A 21193-nucleotide genomic window follows, 5' to 3' on the forward strand; every position below is an offset into this window, starting at 1 on the left:
ATATGTACCTTATTTCAATAAATCCACACATTCAAAAGTTTGGAGCTGGAAAAAGACATCTCTTTGTGGGGAGTAGCTCACTTCCCAAACATACTAGATCAATCCAATAAAAGTAAGATCTGAAGTCTATTCTGATTTGTCTGCCCAGTTCTATGGAGAAGTCCTGTCCTATTGGGTTTTTTACCTTCTGTTCTGATGCCAAAATAGTGCAATAGTAAAATGCTAGCAGACACAAATAAAGCAGTTAAAACACATACCGTTGCATTCACTCTTTAGAGAACATTAATCCAGATCAAGTGGTATTTTCACATTAGAGACAGTTTGCATTAAAGTGACTTTGGTAGGTTGGCCATGGGTCCTGTGTTGCAGAGAATGATAAAATAGAGTTGTCAGAGGAACTCTATTACGAACAAAGAAAGCTGCCATTGAATCAGATCATTGGTCCATCTAGCTCATTATTGTTGACAATGACAACTCTGCTAGTTTGTTGGCTGGGAAGGGGGGGACATTAGAATAATTAGTTGGAAGAGGCAAAGACTAGTATAAAGGAAGAAGGAAGGCACAACTTGTGGCACCCCCCCTCCGCTTAGTCAAACACAGCCCACCAGCACCAAGTATTATCACCGTCTTTGCATTTTTGGGTATTCAGAATGCTTCACATGCATTATTTCAGTAAACAAGGGTGGGAAACCTGTGCCTTTCCAGATGTTGCTAGACAACAACCCCCATCAGACCCAGCCAACATGGCCAATGGTAAAGGATGGTGGGAGTTGCAGTGTAGAAACATTTGGAGGGCACCATGTTGACTATCCCTGGTTTTATGTATTGTATTATATTTTTTTCATCATATGAGCCACTTTGCATTCACTTTGTGAAGAAAAGTGGGAGGCTAGTTATTAGAATAACTTGTGCATTGTCTTGAGACGTGTGGAAGATGATTAATAAATTAAGAAGAATTGACTAAATAACTGTTTCCTTGTTGCATTTTTTAAAACAGAAGAAAAAAGTAGGAAACAGAGTATTTAGTCCATAATAAGTTGATGAACATATGCGATGGAGACAACCCCAAAGTAAAGAGGACTTACTACACCTAGTGAGGCAGCTCTGAAACAGGCAGCTTACTTTCTGGTGTGTTCCTATACCAAAGGCCATGTCATGCATGGCGAAAGTGAGGGTTGTGCCCAGAAGTTTGGCACCAACAGCATTGCAAATGAAGAACGCCTGTCTTTTAGGCATTCTGCAGTATCTCTTGTCATCTTGTTTGCTGCAGTTAATTTTTCTCTCTCGGAGGAACACAGCTATGAAGCTGTTGACTGAAGACTAGTTTTTTAAAACTGGTACTTCTTACTTATTCATTCTCTTTGCCAGTAGGTGGAGCTGCCACGTTAGGTGCTGTCTTCCACCCCCCCTCCATCTTTTCTCCTCCCCCCCTTTCCCCCTCCTAACCGCCTAATGAGCTGTTTTCTGATATATGTTGGGTACCATAGAGTGAGACTGAGAACAGGAAGCGGAGGCAGAAGCAAAGGGGATTCTGGAAAGGTCTCTGTGTTTTTCTTTTTCCACTCAGAATGCAGAACTTATATAGTGAATTATATATATATTTCTGTAAAGCGTCACGGTCAGAAACCTCGATCATTACAATAGGAAGCATTTGACATGGTCCTGCTGCCTGGATGCTGTGCTGTGATTTGTGTCACTCCCTTTTCATCAGGTAAGCGGGCAAGCCATTTCCTCCTGCGGACGATGGATCTTAGCAACCTGACATCTTCACCGAAAAACACTGAATCTGATTTTCGCCTCTGGTTGTTTTATAGATAAATCAAAAGGCGAATTGGGAGCATTTAAAGCCATTTTGAAATGCCCAATTGTGATGTTTTGCTTGTGGGTGGTTTTGTGTTTGCCCTCCTGCCTCTTCTCTTTTTACCTGCTTAAGGCTGCAATCTGATACATACTTACCTGAGAGTAAGTCCAATTGAATTCCCTAGGGCTTTCTTCTGAGTAGACATGCCTAGGACTGTGCTGTGAAACCTTATATAGTGCCCTAGTACGGTAAATATTTTATTTTTCTTCCCCACCTCCACCCCTGTGGAGTGGATCAAATGGTAAAATGGAGATTTAATTCAATAAAGAAATCCAGGGAGTGCTTTAAATCTCCAGTGGAGGTCATGTTTCTCCTAAGGGGGAAGAAAATGAACTACTGGTGGTTAGGTTTTTGTTTCTTTTAATCAACGTTAGCATGGTTATGAAGCTTTCACATCTATATGCCACAGGAAGGAAATATATATAGTTTACCTCATGTATACCATTTTCAGACAGGCTGTTTTCAGAATAGGAATCCCATTTCCTTACATTTCTAGGATGTTACAATAGCATGTGCCGTGTCTATATCTTTTAAACATTATGAGGTTTTGTGAGGGGAGCAATATGACGTCCAGATTGCAAAAAAGAAGGCCCAATTTCAGTCCATAATATGAATTTCCCCCTCCTCCTCTGGTGAGGCCTGTTAGAAAAGCAAGCCATCACAAATATTTTAACTATGCCCTTTAAGTTAATCTTCATTAATCTATCCCCTTTGACAATATTAATCATTAGTTGTTGTAACTAAGTAGTACAGCTCTGAATGTAAAAGTGTTGGACTGGGTCACGTAGCTAATGACATTGAATAAATGTTACCTGTGGGTGTTGAATTTATGAGCTTAAAGGTAAATAGAAATGTACAGCATCTTGTGTGTGTTTGTTTTTCCTCCTGGAAGGTTGTGATATAGACATGGTTGTTTTCTTCACATTAGCTTTGGAATAGATTGGCCATTCTGGGAAAGCAACAGGAGGTTTCCAAATGATGGCCTTGACTGAGGGTACTGGAAGAGTAGGTTTTGAAGTTAATTCTCAGATAAAATAGGGCTGTAAGGATTAATTAATTTTATTTTAGTAGAGCATCAGACTCCTTTGGGTAGGGAGCACCTATGGATATTTCCTGATTGCACTGAATAATGGGAGGTTGTAGACTCTTTTTTGTTTGTTTTGTTGATGCCAAATACATATATATAGGATTTAAATATTGTTATTTCTACTGACACTTTAGCATATTTTATTGACATCTTCATATTTTGTCAATAATAAGAAATAGAGGAATGTCAATTTTCTTTTGCTCAATCTACCTTCTAGCCTGCTTACACTCTGAAGTTGATGATACTTTGTGGTGCTTCATTTTTTTCTTATTTAAAAATACCAAAGGTTATGGTTGGTGGCATTTTTGCCAGCTGCTTACCTCCAGACTGATCTCTGTGATTGATTTTTTTGAGGTTTCCCAATAATCTGGAATACAGGTTTAGAAATTTTGCAGCCTACATGTCTGAATTGATTTCTGCGTTTGACACATGTGTGAAACAGAAAGTGTGTGTTAGTGTACCAGCTGCCTTTAATCTCCAAAATATTTGGCTTCTTTTTTAGCCAAGAACAAGAATAAGATAATGTGTCATAAGCAACATGGATCAGTGATGGGAACCCATCACTAATTAGCTATGTCTGCTCTCTGTCAGATTCTTATCCTGAGTGTGGATTATTACTTCTAGGATAATTAATATAGTTGGGACCTATGTAGTTGATCAGCTCAGGGCATGGTCCTACCATATTTTCAGGATTGCTCTGTAAATCTTAGTTCAAAGGTAGCTGGATATTTGGTCTACGTATAATGGATGGCGAGCAGGGCAAGCTTTGCTGTGAGGGTATGATGTGCACTACAGACCGTAAGAAGGAGAACTAATCAACCTAGAAGGAAGGTATGGACAGATGAAACTGCATGATCCCAAGGAAGAGGACAGACACAGACAACCATACACCAAGTTATAATTTACCATAATATCCAGGTAACTATGTGATAAGCTAGTAGTCTAATGTTCTGCAACGCGACAAGGAGAATTTTGCTGCACATTCTCATTCAATCAGAAACTTGGGGAAGTGGGGGAATGGTAAAATTCTCCTCACTGTTTCTTGAAGTTTAACATCTTAACATGAGGCAAAACAATATCTTTTAAAGAGGCACTTGGTCAGTGTATGGCTCTTTTGCATAAAATGAGGGAGCATTTATTTATTTACGTTGCCCTGCTTTTCCACTCTCAAGGTGGCATATGCATAGATTTAAATATACATCATCATTTACAAATAAAACATCAATCATCAAAATTTCCCATAAGAAAATTAGAGTTGAAGATCTATTTATTCATCCAGGTTTTTAAATTGTGTTTTAAACTAACCTGTAGTTGTAAGTGGTATTCAATTACCGTGTCCCAAAAGCGCAAGGATTTTCACTTGCACAATGGGACTTCCCCTGTGCATGCTGTGCACCCTCCCCAAATCTGTTCTGGTGTGTTTTAGGAGTCCCTTAGAACAGATTCAGGGGATGAATCAGGGAGGGGGAGAAGAGAGGGGAAAGTTTTGTTGCACAAGGAGAAATCCTTGTACTGACAGGACACTTACTTAGTATTGGATACAACTCATATTATAATGTAATTGTTTAAACCATTTATGCTGTTTCTCTTAAAGGAAACAAGGCAGTATTTTATTGTTTGTCATTGATTTTAATTATATAATGTATTTTTAAAAACAAAAATAATGTCTTGCTTGTAAGCTACACAGGGAATTTTTATTGACGGATGGCTAAATAAACTTAAATAAGTAAGACAAGCAAGCCATCTGTGAGCCATGTTAGATTGGGGGGGAAATTAAGACACCCCCCTCAAAAAAAATCAGAAAATAGCTTAGCTGGCTTGAACGGTGAATCTGACTGAGTTCCCTGCACCTTCTCTCACACAAATGCCAGCTTCATCTGGATAGGAGATAGAACACTTCTGCATGAGTACGGCATTTTCAGACAGCCAGGAATAATAGGAGAAATTGACATACCTATTGGAAAAGAAAAGTTACAGCCCCCAAAACCGCTGGTAGGGTAGAAAAGCCCACTCCCCACCTAGGGCTTTATTGCCCTTAGGGTTGTTGGTAGGGTATTTCCTTCTGTCCTGCATCAGCCATCTGTTTGTGTATGGGGGTGCAGGCTTCCCCACCTACTTATGCAAACCAATGCATGGACAAAGTCTCAGAATATGAGATATTGTTATAAAAGAGAACCTTAGTCAGTGTTTTGGCTGACAAATTCTCCAGCCTTTCTTGCCTATGTGGCCAAGTAAAAACCTAAAGCTTGATCCTACAACTCATGCCCCACTCAGCTCATTGGGACTTATTCCCCTGTTACACCACAGAACTGCAGCCATCTTTACTTCAGCTGCTGCCAGACCCTGCCCTTTCCTGCTCCTTCCACCCATCCACTCTGGTCCTTAGTTGCTGTAGCTACCTGTGTAAAGAACCCATTTTGTAATTTGTGTTGGCAGCAGCTGCTGTTAAGATGGATCATAGGGGGAAAGGCAGGGCAAACAACTTCTTTTCTCTTTTTCAGAGAGAGTGTGAGGTAGCAAAGGTTGAAATCTTGTGCCCAGTTACACAAAAAAACTGTTGGAAACAAGTACTTTTTGAGTCCAAGTATAGGATTGGGCTGTAGCCAAATCCCTCTCTCATCTCATATAGTGCCCATTATAGAATACTGCTCCTAGGTTGACTCATGTGCCATTTGTAGTGAAGCATCCCAATGTATGTACATTCGACCCCTAGACTTAGTTTAACTTTGCTGAAGCTCTGCATTCTTTTTTTAAAAGCATATAGTTTATTAGAGTTTTCACATTATTGCAATAAACCTGTACAATCCCTTATTTATTCCCTTCCTCCCTCTGCCTCTCCCACTCTCTGCCCTCATGCCTTTTCTGATGTTCAGTTGTTTGGCATATTATGTAGTGTTCAAGTTCATATGCTAAGGTAAATGAGTGTCAGTGTTCTGCTGGAGTCCATACCAAGCACAGAAAACTGAACACAAGACCTCCTGCACCTAGTAGCCCACCAGAAAATTCTGCTTCATAAACTACATACAAAACCAAAGTTCCAAGAGACTTGGAGTGTATTTCTGGAACTCTTTGCTGAGTAATACACACAGTTAGAAGTAGTGGGAGGCATAATGCAGTGCAGGGATAGACAGTTCTTCAACCCAAGCTCTGCATTCTTGGTCAAAGCCATTTCATGTGCTCTTACTATTCTTCTGTGACTGAAATTTACCTGGTCTCAAAGTGGCAGCTGTTGCTATTAATCTATCCAATGTATTTGCCAGAGAACAACATTTGTTGGTATAAAATGGGAGGGAGACTGCAGAATGGGGGCAAAACAGAATTATCAACATTATACTTCTATATCTTGGGCTATTACCAGCAACTGATGGATCTTCCATGGCTTTTATCAGTATGATTCAAGAGTGCTTTTGTTGATACCAGTGAAACTGTATCTTCATGACGTAATGTTTAGTATTTATGGAGGAGTAGGCCCAGTGCTTCTTGCTAAATGTTTCCTGCTCATGGTTTGATAGTTGAATATAAACTTTGTATAACTTCAGCAGAGAGATGGGTAGCGATAATAGATTGCAGTCCTTTTCAGACCAACCACCAGCATGAAGCCGGACACATATTGCGTAGTAGGAAAAGCAGCTGAAACTGCTGAATATTAGTTGTAGGAATACTTCCTCAGGGGCCATTAGAAGCTGATTTAAATTATAAATGCATTGTGGCTCACCTACCTTAAACTGGAGCATTATCCTGGTGCATAGCCAACACAGAAAGACAATTGTGAATGTGGCTTAAATTATACAGCCACAGGAGTGGCTGTATACTATAGCCAGCATGGATTTTTCACATTCCACAATGTTAAATTGAAAATACCTTCCCATGCCATTCTGCTGCTTCCCATAAGCTCATTTCAGAACAAAACCTTACAAAACTTACAGTCCTGAACTCAGAATCGCTTGCTTAACAACCCTCTAAGTTTTCATGGTGATACACAAAACACTCAGTGTGTTCAAAGTGTAAAACAAGAGAAGAAAAATCCAGACCCCTGTTGGACTTTTTTCTGTCAGTGGTCTCACAATTTGTTGAAATTAATTAAAAATCAGGCATGTTCACAGAATGCCTGTAATCCTGTTACTGACCTTGCCCCATACTCAGACCTTCATCTTCTACAGTTTAAAAGTTAAAAAATGCCTGGCTGATTTTTAATTAATTTAAGAAATTTAACATTGCAGTCTATTATAATATTGGGCATGCTCAGTAAGAATCAACTGTCAGTGTTCTAAAAGCCAGACTCACAGGTGTTTGGCTTGGCTAATCAGGGGGCCACACCCAAGCCAGACATTTTCCCTACTTTAAACAGTCATGGCTTTCCCCAGAGAATCCTGGGAAGTGCAGTTTGTGAAGGGTGCTGAGAGTTGTTAGGTGACTCCTATTCCCCTGACAAAGCTCCAGTGATCAGAGTAGTTTAATGGTCAGCACCTCTTCTGGGGATTGTAGCTCTGTGAGAGGAAAAGGTGGTCTAGCAATTCTCAGCACCCTTCACAAACTATACTTCCCAGGATTCTTTGGGGAAGGCAGGGCTGTCTAAAGTGAAATAAAGTGTGGTGTGGATGTGGCCAGTGACAGCTTTAGTTTAAATTTGGGTGGGAGACTTCTGTAGAATAAAAAGATGGGGAAAACACCGAAAAACAATGATACTGTTCACAATGTTTTCCTGTTGGAAAAGAAAGGGGCTTTCCCTCTGCCCAGTGCCCACCCATCCAATCTCCTCCCCCTCCCTCCCTCCCTCCCTCCCTCCCTCTACCCTTCCTTCCCTTCTCTCCCCCTCCCACAGGTCAGTTTCACCTATCCTAAGTATGATTATACTGGAGTAAATCCCACTGAACTGAAAAAAGAATGCAAATGATCAAACTTCCCCTCCCCTCCTCCTATCCCCTCCCCTTCCCTTACAATCCCCTCCTCCCTCCTTCCCCCTCCCCTTCCTCCCCCCTTCCTCTTTCCCTCTCCTCTCCCTTCTCCTCTCCCCCCTTCTCCTTCTCCCCCATGGTCAGTTTCACCTTTCCTAAGCATGATTGCAGGGGAGTAAATCCCACTGAACTCAATAAGCATGCAAATGGTCAATCCATTCTCAGCAAACTTGCACAGGATCCCATTTCTTACCTCCTGGATTAAAAAGCAGAGAAATTCACTAATAGGCAAAAAAACCTTGCAGTTTAAGAACGTATCTATAGCCCACAGATATTTCTATCAAACTTTAAAAAGCAGGGAAATTGGGCAGCTATAGTGAATACGCCAGGGGAGCAGGGGACCTTACCTCCTCTCTGAGATATTATATTGTCCTACAAATTTGTAAAAATGTAAACACAATTTTGGTTGGTCTTTCACAGTCCAATCCATTTTCTGTGTAGTTTGGAAGAATTTGGTAACATGTGCCTCTGAGCATATGGTGAGTGGTGGCAACACCTTCAGTCAGCCCAAATAACAGAAACAAGACATGTGCTGTGGTGATCTTGTTTTAGCAAGAAGGAAGCAACATTATTAAGGCAGTTGATATGGCTGATATAGTTCACCTTGAATATGTTTGATTTACTTTGCAATTTTAGTGACGTTTCCTGTAGTAAAGCATTTTCTTTTGCTTCTGTTTCTGTGAATATGTGAAGTACAGCAACACTTTGCATAATTTACATTAAACAAACTCCAAAAGCAATTGTGGAATAATGGCACTGACTGTTCTGCAGAATAGTCTCCAGTGGACATGAGGAGTGTCTTAATTTGCACAAGATAAAACAATGGGAGGTGAAATGTATTCTAGAAAATTTCTAGGTGTGCTCTATGTTTTTCATTGACCGTGCCCACCCTTCTTTAAGTGGGGTGGTTTAACCATAGCAGGCTGAAAACATGCATCTTGGGCAGGCCACGTTTGTTTTTTTCCAACAGCTAGATTCATTTCTTAAGTAGCAATGTATTGTAATCAGTCTGATTTTACATCAAACTGCAGTTTCAGTTTCAGCTGTTAATACACCCAAACTAGAAATAGAATATAACCTCCAATTAGAACACAAAAGGCTGTCTTCCCCATCATGTGACATTGACCAGTTAAAAGGCTTTGACATTAATAAACATTTGACACAGATTTCTAGGATAAATAATGAGAGAAATATAATTTTCTAGCTTAGATTCTCTGTAGAAACATTAGTAACACAGGAAAGAAGCAAAGAAGAACACCAACAAACATACAAAAAAATCAGTACTCCATCTTTGGAGATGCAGTCCTTAATGCAGCCACCACTTACCATATGCTGAGAGGCACATGTTACCAAATTCTTCAAGCTACACAGGAAGTGGATTTGATTGTGAAAGACCAACCCAAATTGTGTTCGCATTTTTACAAACATGTATGGCAGTACAATATTTCAGAGAGGAGGTCAAGTTTCCTGCTCCCCTGGTGCATTCACTATAGCTGCCCAATTTCCCTGCTTTTTAAAGTTTGATAGAAATATATGTTGACTATAGGTGCGTTCTGAAACAGCAAGGTTTTTTTTGCCTATTAGTGAATCAGCTCTAGGACTCACCAAGGGCTAGTTTACCTCTTTACTCTGGTGGAATTCTTGCTTCCCTATGAGGTTTGCCATTTCTTCTCTGCTTGCAACTATTAACAGAAACAATTTCAAGAGATTCAGGTAATTAGGTTTTGCCCAAATTGACACATCAGTTTGAAGACAGTGCCTCTTCTCTCTCCCCCCCCCCAAAGTAGTGATTAGGCTTTTTATTTGGTTATTCATCTCATTTATAACCCATCCTTCCTCCATGGAGCTCAGAGAGATATGTATAGGTATTCCCATTTTAATATCAAAAGTAACCTGTCTGCATCCAGAAATGGGTCTCTGATCAAGATCTTAACAGTCCATCAGGCAGCTGATAGACACATTAACTGTGTGAGTCCTTTGTTGTGTTTCCATTTAACTTACTGGTTCTGGATTGCTGCTGTGTGACTGTTTTGGCAGGTCTGAAATTTATGGTCGCTATCCATAAACGTTTGGCCTGAAAGTATGCTTATTTTTCATTGTTGAGGATTTCATTTTTGGCATGGATAGATCACTCTACCAATGATCCTAGATGCCAATTTTCCAGCACTGTTTACAGCACTATTCTACTTATTCGGGGTAGGGACAAAGGAGTCTGCTTGACAAGATGCAGATTATTTCCTTTGAATGTTAAAATAAATCAACCTCCCTTGCTAACAATATGTTTTTCTTGAGGATAGCAGAATATCATATCTGGAAATGCAGGAGCATAGGATTGGAACTGGGAAATGAGGGGTTTCTCTTGTTTTTCCTCAAATCCCAGAGCCAATTCAGACTTTTTAAGAGAAAAGGAGCTTGCAAGAGTATGAACAACCCTTACACCTCTCTTGGCTGCTTCTACTGTAATGTCTGAAGTGGATAACACATGAGACTGGCTTATAGCATGTCAGTGGAGTGTATTAGGAGTCTAAAGCAGTGTTTTTTAAAAAAGCAAGTTGACTTTTTATAATTATATCAAATGGCTGTTCTACACTAAAGCAAGTGTTTTTCATTGGCCTGTTCCACACCATCCACCTCCCAATTCTGAAGGTGACTATTTTAAATCTAAATAAAGTGATTTCATCTTCTGCAGTGCAGAATTTGATCACATGCACTAATTATTGCTGTTTTTTCAGTTAAGACAGGAGAAAGGAATTGCACATTGCTTAGCATCTGAGGTGATTGTGGGAGTTAGAATTGATGTAATTATTTTCATTCTTATAATCAGTGTTTTTTTGCCAGTTAAGTATGTATAGCTTGCCACAAAAAAAGAGAAGCAATTGATGTAACACTGGCTTCAGATCTTATAGTTTGACGAAAAACGTCACAAGGTAAATTCTGTAACTCTTTTCCCAGCTCTGAGTAACAGATTTCCATGGACAAGCCATTGCAGAATCAAATGTTGGCCAGTTCTATGTGTTTCCATAGTCTATTGGTTTCTTTCAGGGAACCTAGCTTCTTAGATTTTGTAGTGTTAAAGCTGTATAAAATCTTAGTATTTCCACACATGCATATTTAATCCAGTGTTGCATGGCATCATGGGGTTGGTAGTCAGGCTTCTTCATGCAAAACATGTTTAGTCAAAAGACGTTTCATTGAGTTTAATAAAACTTTTGTCAAAAGAAGTATGCTTAGGTTTTAGCTTTAAATTTACACGAGTCATTTTTGCACATACATGCTTGATCTTGGTGCACATACACCACAAAATGATATTGGGCTTTGTTGAGATTATAGGAGACTATTTAGTGTGAAAGCAAAAAGAAAGAAAGAATGTAGATGGTTCAGCACAAAAGGTTAAAACATCATAGGCCCCATCTGCACTATACATTTATAGTAGCATCATACCATTTTAAACAGTTATGACTTCTTCCAAAGACTCCTGGTAACTGTAGTTTGTTAAGGCTACTGACAGTTTTTAGGAGACCCCTATTCCCCTCACAGTTCTCTGGGAAGAGGGATTGACTGTTAAACCACTCTGGGAACGGTAGCTCTCTGAAGGGCGTAGGGGTCTCCTGCTAACTTTCAGCATCCTTAACAAACTTCAGCTCCCATGATTCTTTGGGGGAAGCCATGACTGTTTAAAGTGGTATGATGATGCTTTAAATGTACAGTGCAGAAGGTGCCATAGAACACAGATATCACAAAATATATAGTATTTGTTGAAGTGAGGTAACCAAAATCTTCTGATCCATTCATGTTGAGTGCATGGTGTTTTCACCAAAACTTTAATGAATTTGAGGATGGTTTAGACTGACCATAAAGGAAAGATGGGACCTGAATTCCACTTTTAGTGAATTCTGTAGAAAATTTAGTTAATCTTATTTAAAAGAGAATTAGGAACAAATTATTTGTACTGTTGAAATGTTCCTACTCATTATGTTGCGGATATTTTTGAAATGAAACAATGGTGATGCATTAACCGCAATTGTTTATTTGTATGCACTGTTATGTTTAGAGGTGCTTACAAAAGAAAAAACTGCCATTCACAAACCACAAACCTTGCCTCCCAACTGCAACCTTGTATCATTACAGCACAACACTAGCATGGAGTATGTTTTTTTATTTTTAAGAGAGAACTGGGTGTGATTTCAAATAGTATGAGTATAAAGAGTTAAGTGTAAACTGGAAACAGGTAAAATACATGGCATTTTTATTACTTGGGAATTATATTGTTGGCTGTCCTGATGTAACTAAGAGTATTTCACTCCCTTTCTTCAAGAGCATTTCCCTAGCAGCTAAAGGAACAGCCTTCTTTGCCTTATGGCCAATCAGGATGCAAGGGATGAGGACATTTTGTGACAGCATTGTCCATCTAGGTACAAAGGGTGAAAGAAGTTGAGGGCAGAACAGCAAGGTGTTGGGTAGAACCGGAGGAATGGGCTTGGAAGGAAGGGGATTTTAAAAGTGCATCAGAAGTTGAAGATAACCCATGAGCTGAACCCTGGTCATCATCCTTGCTGTAGTTAAAGCAGTTTTGGAAATAAAGGGTTTATGGAAATGGCTGCTTCACTGTCAAAGGCAGATTCCTGCTGTGTTTGTGCATAGGATATGTGGTGTGAGAGCCCCACATGGAGCCTCCATGGTGCATTTTCTTTTAACAAAGGGGAAAACTGTACATGTGACTTTATCATTCTCCTTTGCAACATTCTCAGTGCATATATACATGGGCCTGTCTCCTTTACAATCCAGTATCTTTAAGGCCAAAAGGTAAGATGAGAGAGCCGCCCATGTAGTCACTAGAGTGCACCATTCTGTAGAGCTAAATTGCATAAACTGTATTCTGTAGAGGTTGTACCCTCTCATCTGGCCACCTGAATACAATATTTTATTTACAATAGGCAACCAGATGAAAGCTGTAAAGAGAAATGCTAAGCATTGTTATTTATTAGCAGGATTCTAAATTCGTAGTTTAGAATATTTAGACCTGTGGGAGTCAAATCTCCCATAATATTAGTTTAATCTCTATTCTTCTCCTTTGAAAGCTGAAAGCATACGCATCTCATGACTAAAGAGATGGTAAAATGGCAGTCCTCCTTAAACCAGTACGGTAGGGAAGCTTTACTTATATAGGTAGCAGATGCTGGTGGGAAAGCTATTTTTCCAGCTAGGTTCTATTAGGAAACTTGGTTTTAAAATTTGACACATGGAATCCTTCTAAGAGAGATTGCTAGTAAATATGCCAAAAATAATTTATTTAGAAAATTTGTATGCCACCCTTCAGTAAAAACTGTCAGGGCAGCATATAATAAAAGAATAACAAAAATAATAATTTGATTTATAATCTGGGCCATCACTAAAAGGTCCCAGGGTGAGTTACACAATAACAAAAATAAAAACATGACATACAAAGTATAGACATTTAGAAAAATGCAAATAATTCCCTATGCATAAAAATAGAAACATTAAATACAAGAAAAAACCCAAAAACTAAAATACACATAATCAGCAAGCGATAAGCAGAATAAATGACTAGCAGATTAATTCAGCTCCTGCCAAAGGCCTGGGCAAAGAGATGACCAGAGGTGACTACACTACAAAAATTAGCTGACAGAAGCAGCAATTAAAATAAGCCCATAAAACTTAGCAGAACAGATATAAAAACATAATCAATGATCCCTGAATTCAGCAGCAAACCAGAGAGGAAGTTGGAGACTACAAAGGCACCAGCTAAGGAGCTGAACAAATTTCAGGGATCTGAACCAGCTGCTAGAGATCAAGAGACCACTGAGCTTGAAGCTGTCAGACAGGGGACCCCAGAAGAACATCCCACACCACCACAGCCTGTAGGACCAGAACCAGGACCCTTACAGAAATCTTCCCTTGAGGAACCCAGTGTTCCTACAGAACCTCACAGATCTATGGCTGAGGATGGGGAGACAAGGGGACAAAATCCCTGGGTCCCAGACTGTAATAGCTTGCTGTAATATCTGTTGTTAAATCTCAGCATATCCCAGTCTTCTTGGATAACTTTTAGAGAGTGGGATAAGGGAAGTGCAACCTTGCTCCTACTTCTCAGTCTCTTGGCAGCTTTTGATATAAATGATCCATGGAATGGGAATTGGGGGCACCGTGTTACAATTGTCCAATCCTACCTACAGGACGGAGTCCAGAGAGTAGTGCTGGGTGACTGTCTTTCATCCCCCTGGCAGTTGTGTTCTGGGGTGCCGGAGGGTACCAACTTATCCCCAATGCTATTGGATATCTATGTGAAGCTGCTGGGAGCAGTCATTAGGAGTTTTGGGGCAAGGTGTCGTCGGTATGCTGATGACACTCAGTTCTGTCTCTCCATAACATCTGAATCAGGAGAGCCTATGTGGGCCCTGGACTGGTGCCTGGACACAGTGGTGGGATGGATGAAGGAAAGTAAGCTGAACTTGAATCCTTGCAAGATGGAGGCACTGTGGGTGAGTGTTTCCCATGTCCAAGAAATTGGTCAACTGCCTTCCCAGGATGAGGTTGCACACCATACAGTCTGTGGGTGCTTCTGGACCCAGCTCTGTCACTGGAGGCCCAGATAGTCTCAGTGGCTAGAAGTGCCTTTTATCAGCTGTGTCTGGTAAAACAACTAAGACAATTTATGGACTGGGAGAAATTGGCGTTGGTGACTTCAAGATTGGATTGCTGCAATGCACTCTATGGCACTCTATGTGGGGCTTCACCTGCACTTGCCCTGGAAACTGCAGATAGATTGCTGACAGGAGTGAGACCCTGTCAGCAATAGCACCTCTGCTCAGAGATCTTCAGTGGTTGCCAATTTGTTACCTGGCCAAGTTCAAAGTGTTACTACTGGTATATAAAGCCCTCAACAGCTTGGGACCACCACCTCCACCACCCTTCCCAGAGGGACTTCTGCCTGGCAGGACCAGGCCCCAGGTACCCAGCCAGCCAGGACTGATTCTTACCACCTGTCCCTCTTTGGAGGGATACATAAGCTGGCTGACTGAGGTGGCCTGGGAGACCCAGTGCCAGCAGGAGGAAGAAACCATCGCCCAAGGGAAGGAGAGGCTGCTGCTCTTGCTGCTGCTCTTGCTGCTGCTCTTGCTGCTGCTCTTGCTGCTGCTCTTGCTGCTGCTCTTGCTGCTGCTCTTGCTGCTGCTCTTGCTGCTGCTCTTGCTGCTGCTCTTGCTGCTGCTCTTGCTGCTGCTCTTGCTGCTGCTCTTGCTGCTGCTCTTGCTCTTGCTGCTGCTCTTGCTCTTGCTGCTGCTCTTGCTCTTGCTGCTGCTCTTGCTCTTGCTGCTGCTCTTGCTCTTGCTGCTGCTCTTGCTCTTGCTGCTCTTGCTCTTGCTGCTGCTGCTGCCGCCGCCGCCGCCGCCGTGGGACCACCACCTCCACCACCCTTCCCAGAGAGACTTCTGCCTGGCAGGACCAGGCCCCAGGTACCCAGCCAGCCAGGACTGATTCTTACCACCTGTCCCTCTTTGGAGGGATACATAAGCTGGCTGGCTGAGGTGGCCTGGGAGACCCAGTGCCTGCAGGAGGAAGAAACCATCGCCCAAGGGAAGGAGAGGCTGCTGCTCTTGCTGCTGTGCTGCTGCTTTCTTTTCTTTTTTTTACTTTTTTGTTGGTGTGTTGATGCAATGTGAGATGAATGGGTGCCTGATTATATGAATGTATGTCTGAGTGAGTGTGTATGTTTATATGCTGTATATATGGCTGTATATATGGCTGTTTTTATACGTTTAATTGTTGTATATTTTAGTTGTATTATGTGCTTCGGAGAGAGTTTTATCCATCAGGCGGGGAGACTTGAGGGGGCCCCAATTACCGTAGTGACGGGCAAAGGAAGGTATGGCGCTGTGAGAAGGACGTGCCAGGTAAGGGGAACGCGGTCCAGACATGTTGTGGCTGTGCCTTGTTCTGGTCCTTCCCACACCCGCAAGGTCGTTGGTAGTCCTATCAGCCAACTCTCAGATCTCCAATTGCTGTTATTAAATGCCAGATCGGTATATAGTAAAACCTCCCTCGTCCACGATTTGATTGTGGATGAGGCAGCCGATTTGGCATGTATAACCGAGACCTGGGTGGGTGAGCAGGGAGGAGTTGGTCTCTCTCAGCTCTGCCCACTGGGGTACTTGGTTCAGCATCATGGTAGATCTGAGGGTCGGGGAGGTGGGGTTGCTGTCGTCTATAAGAGTTCCATCTCACTCACCAAGCACCATGTTCATTCAGTTACTGGCCTGGAGTGTTTGCACCTTGTGTTGGGCCAGAGGGACAGGCTGGGAATCCTTTTGGTGTACCGCCCACCTTGCTGCCCAATGGCTTCCCTAACTGAGCTGGCGAAAGTGGTCTCGGATATATTGTTGAGGTCCCCCAGACTAATAGTACTGGGGGATTTCAACATTCATGCCGAGACCACTTTGTCTGGCGCGGCTCAGGACTTCATGGCTTCCATGACAGCCATGGGGCTGTCTCAATATGTTAGTGGTCCAACACATGTATCGGGGCACACTCTAGACCTTGTTTTTGCTACTGAGCATGGGGAAAGTAATCTGGATGTGGGGAGTTTTACAACACTCCCTTTGTCATGGACAGACCACTGCTTGCTGAAGTTTAGACTTTCAGTAACCTCTTCCCTCTGCAAGGGTGGGGGACCTATTAAAATGGTCCGCCCCCGGAGACTAATGGATCCTGAAGGTTTTCAAAGGGCTCTGGGGGATTTTCCGGCTGATAGGACTGGCGCTCCTGCTGAAGCCCTGGTCACTCTGTGGAATACGGAGATGACCCGGGCTGTAAACACGATCGCTCCTGCACGCCCTCTCCTGTGTAGAGCTTATACAGCTCCATGGTATACTCCGGAGCTGAGAGCGATGAAGCAAGATAGGAGGCGGCTTGAGCGGAAATGGAGACGAACTCCCGACGGATACAATTATGCGCTGGTTAGTGCTTCGACTAAGCTCTATGTAGGAGCAGTGAAGGCAGCTAAAAAACATCATTTTGCTGCCACTATTAAATCATCTCTTTGCCGCCCAGCGGAGCTCTTTCGAGTTGTCCGGGGGCTTCTCCATTCAAAACCTCCGGACACGGTGGAATCATCGGAGGCCCGCTGTAATCAGTTTGCCAATCACTTCCAGAATAAGATCTCATGTATCCGCCGGGACCTAGACTCTCAAGTTATAGCAGTAAATCCTAGTGAGATGTCCGGAGCACAGTCTTGTCCTGTTTTGTTGGATGAGCTTCAGTTGGTTCAACTCGAGGACGTGGACAAGGTGCTTGGACAGGTACGTGCAACCACTTCGGTACTGGATCCTTGCCCCTCCTGGCTGATAAAAACTAGCAGGAATGGAACAGGTAGCTGGGCCAAGGAAGTGATAAATGCCTCTTTACGAGAGGGAGTGGTCCCGGGCTGTCTGAAAGAGGCAGTGGTGAGACCACTCCTGAAAAAGCCTTCCTTGGACCCAGACAATTTTAACAGCTACAGGCCAGTGGCAAATGTTCCATTCCTGGGCAAGGTCTTGGAACGGGTGGTTGCTGGCCAGCTCCAGGCGCTATTGGATGAAACTGATTATCTAGATCCATTTCAATCGGGTTTTAGGCCTGGTTTTGGCACCGAGACAGCCTTGGTCGCCCTGTATGATGACCTATGTCGGGAAAGAGACAGAGGGAGTGTAACTCTGTTGATTCTCCTTGATCTCTCAGCGGCTTTTGATACCATCGACCATGGTATCCTTCTGGAGAGGCTCGCGGAGTTGGGAGTTGGAGGTACTGCTTGGCAGTGGTTCCGCTCCTACTTGTCGGGTCGTCTCCAGAAGGTAGTGCTTGGGGAACATTGCTCGACACCGCGGGCTCTCCAATATGGGGTCCCGCAGGGGTCAGTTTTGTCCCCCCTGCTTTTTAATATCTACATGAAGCCATTGGGAGAGGTCATCAGGAGTTTTGGAGTGTGTTGTCATCAGTATGCTGATGACACGCAGCTCTACTTCTCCTTTTCATCTTCTTCAGGTGAGGCTGTCGATTTGCTGAACCATTGCCTGGCCGCGACAATGGACTGGATGAGAGTTAACAAACTGAAGCTCAATCCAGACAAAACTGAGATGCTGTTGGTGGACGGGTTCTCTGATCGGATGGTGGATATATACCCTGTCCTGGACGGGGTTACACTACCCCTAAAGGACCGGGTTCGTAGTCTGGGAGTCTTTTTAGACTCTTCCCTCTCACTTGAGGCTCAAGTAGCCTCGGTGGTTAGGAATGCGTTTTACCAACTTCGGTTGGTAGCCCAGCTACGTCCCTACCTGAGTAAAGAGGACCTTACATCAGTGGTACATGCTCTGGTAACCTCACGTTTGGATTACTGTAATGCGCTTTACGTAGGGCTACCTTTGAAGACGGTTCGGAAGCTACAACTAGTGCAAAATGCGGCGGCCAGATTGCTGACAAGGACCAAGCGGTCCGAGCATATAACACCTGTTCTGGCCAGCTTGCACTGGCTGCCAATATGTTTCCGGGCTAGATTCAAAGTGTTGGTATTAACCTATAAAGCCTTATACGGTGCGGGACCACGATACCTTGCGGAACGCCTCTTCCGATATGAACCGGCCCATGCACTACATTCTGCTACGAAGGCCCTCCTCCGGGTTCCAACTCACAGGGAGGCCCGGAGGGTGATGACAAGATCTAGGGCCTTCTCAGTGGTGGCCCCCGAACTGTGGAACAGTCTCCCCGAGGAAGTACGCCTGGCGCCGACTCTGCTCTCCTTCCGGCGCCAGGTCAAAACCTTCCTATTCTCTGAAGCATTTTAAGTTACACTGATTTACTTTTAAAAATGTTTATTGTATTGGATTGTTGATTGTATTTTAGTATTATTTTGTTATTCATTGTATTTTTATGCTATTTTATGTTCACCGCCCAGAGAGCTATTGCTAGTCGGGCGGTATATAAATTTAATAAATAATAATAATAATACTTGCAAGACCGGCTTATTCTACATATGCCCACTTGAGCACTTTGTGCTATGGAACAGGCACTGTTACAGGTACCACATAATACTCATTCTGCACTTGTAAGAATTTTTTTTTTAGTGTGGCAGCACCTACTCTTTGGAACTTTCTGCCTGCTGACATCAAGCAGGCACCTTTGCTGTATTCTTTTCAACACCTGCTTAAAATCGTTTTGTTTAGGCAAGCCAATCCAGACACATAGATACTGATGTGTTTTAATCTTTTTATTCTGTTGTTTTAATTGTTTTAAAAATATTTTTATTACTTGTTTTTAACTGTTATCGATAATTTTAATTTTGTTTGTAAACCATTCAGAGTTTTTTTGCAATCAAGCTGTATACAAAATTGTTAAATATAATAAATTAAAAAATAAGTATTGACAGTTATTAATATGATGCACAGTTATGATGTTTTACTTGTGCCCCATCAGCCTCACAGCATGTCTTTCGCCACTTGCGCTCTAGCCATTGTCCAGCCTGTTTTATTGCCCTTAGCTCACTGGTGTACCAAGGGGCAAACTGGGCTCCACAATACTGGAGAGGGCGCTCAGAGACAACCATGTCAAGAGCCCAATGTGCTTCATTGTTCCACAGCTTGACAAGAGCTTCAACAAGGTCATTTGCTCTATCTACTGGGAGCTCCCCCAGGGCATTCAGGAATCTAGTGGATTCCATTAGTCTCCAGAGGTGGACCATCTTAATCTGTCCACAATCTCTGCAGAGGAGGATCAGAGCCATAAGTCTAAACTTCACCAGGAAGTGGTCTTACCATGACAGTGGGGTGATATCCACACCCCCATCTCCAGACCACCCCTTCCACCTGGAGCAAAAACCAAATCAAGGGTGTGCCCTGCCCATCAGGCTGATGACAACTTGAGACAGCCCCATGGTCATCATGGAGGCCATGATGTCCTGAGCCAGAACACTAGAGACAGCCTCAGCATGGACGTTGAAATCTCCCAGGACTATCATTCTGAGCTCCTCCAATACCACAGCCAAGATGGCCTCCGCCAACTTGGTCAGAGAGGCTGCTAGTCAGCAGGGTGGACGGTACACCAGCAGCAACCCTACTGTGTCCTTGGCCTGAAACCACGTTCAGGCCCTCACAGCCAGCTCCAAGACAGAGTGGTTTCCTGGTGACAGAGATGGGAGTTCTATAGACCACAGCAACCCCTCCCCTCTGTCCCTGCAGCCTGTGTTGGTGTTACACAGAGTATCCCGGTGGCAAAGCTGGGTCAGATCAACTCTGCCAGCTCACACACTCAGGTCCTGGTAATGTACACCAAATCGGCACCCTCATCCATGATCAAATAATGGATGAGTGTGGTCTTACTGTGTACTGATCTGGTGTTAAACAATAGCACATATAGGCCAGTGGGCACAGTAGGCCAGTGGGCACAGCAGAGGAGCAACAATGAACCCATCCATGGGAAGAGTGAGAGCGAGGAACAAGTCATAGATAGCCTTGCTCACCACCTCCCCATGGCTATACTTCCCTCTACCCAGGATCACTGAAATTGGGGTGGCATCACCCATGTCCTTCCTTACCAAGACTCCTCCTAAACATCTGATATGGACCCAACAAGAGCCCACCAACAAAACCTACTTGAGCCAATTATGCCAATAGCCCTCTGAGAGAACTGGGAACGGTCAGACCTACTCAATATCTTTCACACAGATTTTTCATCATTCCCTTCTGAGCAACCGTTAGGGGCCACATGCCAGTGGAAAAGTGGGTGGAGCAACAAATGGAAAAGGAAGGGGATATTTCAGCCAGGAAAAAACTATTTGGGGTGCAAAGCACGGACAATGATGGGAGTGGCCTGGGGAGAGTTCCAAGGAACAGGGAGAGACGCCTGGAGGGCTGTGTTTGGCCCCCAGCCTGAGGTTCCATACCACTGGTTATGAGGGAAAGAAGCATTGTGGCCAATATACTTCTGGTGAATAGAAAAAGAGGGTATTCTACTTTAAAATCATTGGCTTGTATCCAATGTAGTGCTTAGTGTAGTTTTCCATTAGCATAAGGATTTAGGCTTGCACGATGGAACTTTGCTCTCCTTTGTCCATGTGCTTCCTAAATCTGTTCTGGGGGTTCCCCCAACCCTCTGGAGCAGAAGTGGGGGCGGGTGGAAGGGAGGAGAGGGGGGAAGTTCAGTTGCACAAACACAAATCTTTGCACTAATGAAACAAGTGCCCTGGATTCCGCCCATTATCTGGTTTTTGAGGGCTCACTTTGTGTGTTATTAACAGGTACTTGTTGC

General features: G+C 43.0%; 1 protein-coding gene across 3 annotated transcripts in view; it reads left to right on the plus strand.

Moving 5' to 3' along the window:
- The first annotated feature begins 1485 nt into the window (after positions 1–1485).
- Positions 1486–21193, plus strand: part of LOC133376454 (sodium channel protein type 3 subunit alpha-like) — a 99443-nt gene continuing 79735 nt past the window's right edge. For all 3 annotated transcript variants that reach the window (XM_061608595.1, XM_061608594.1, XM_061608597.1), the window contains exon 1: positions 1486–1711. The gene's annotated coding sequence lies outside the window, so the exon portion shown is untranslated. The remainder of the gene's footprint in view (positions 1712–21193) is intronic.

Source organism: Rhineura floridana, chromosome 2, assembly GCF_030035675.1.
Source record: "Rhineura floridana isolate rRhiFlo1 chromosome 2, rRhiFlo1.hap2, whole genome shotgun sequence".
Taxonomy (NCBI): domain Eukaryota; kingdom Metazoa; phylum Chordata; class Lepidosauria; order Squamata; family Rhineuridae; genus Rhineura; species Rhineura floridana.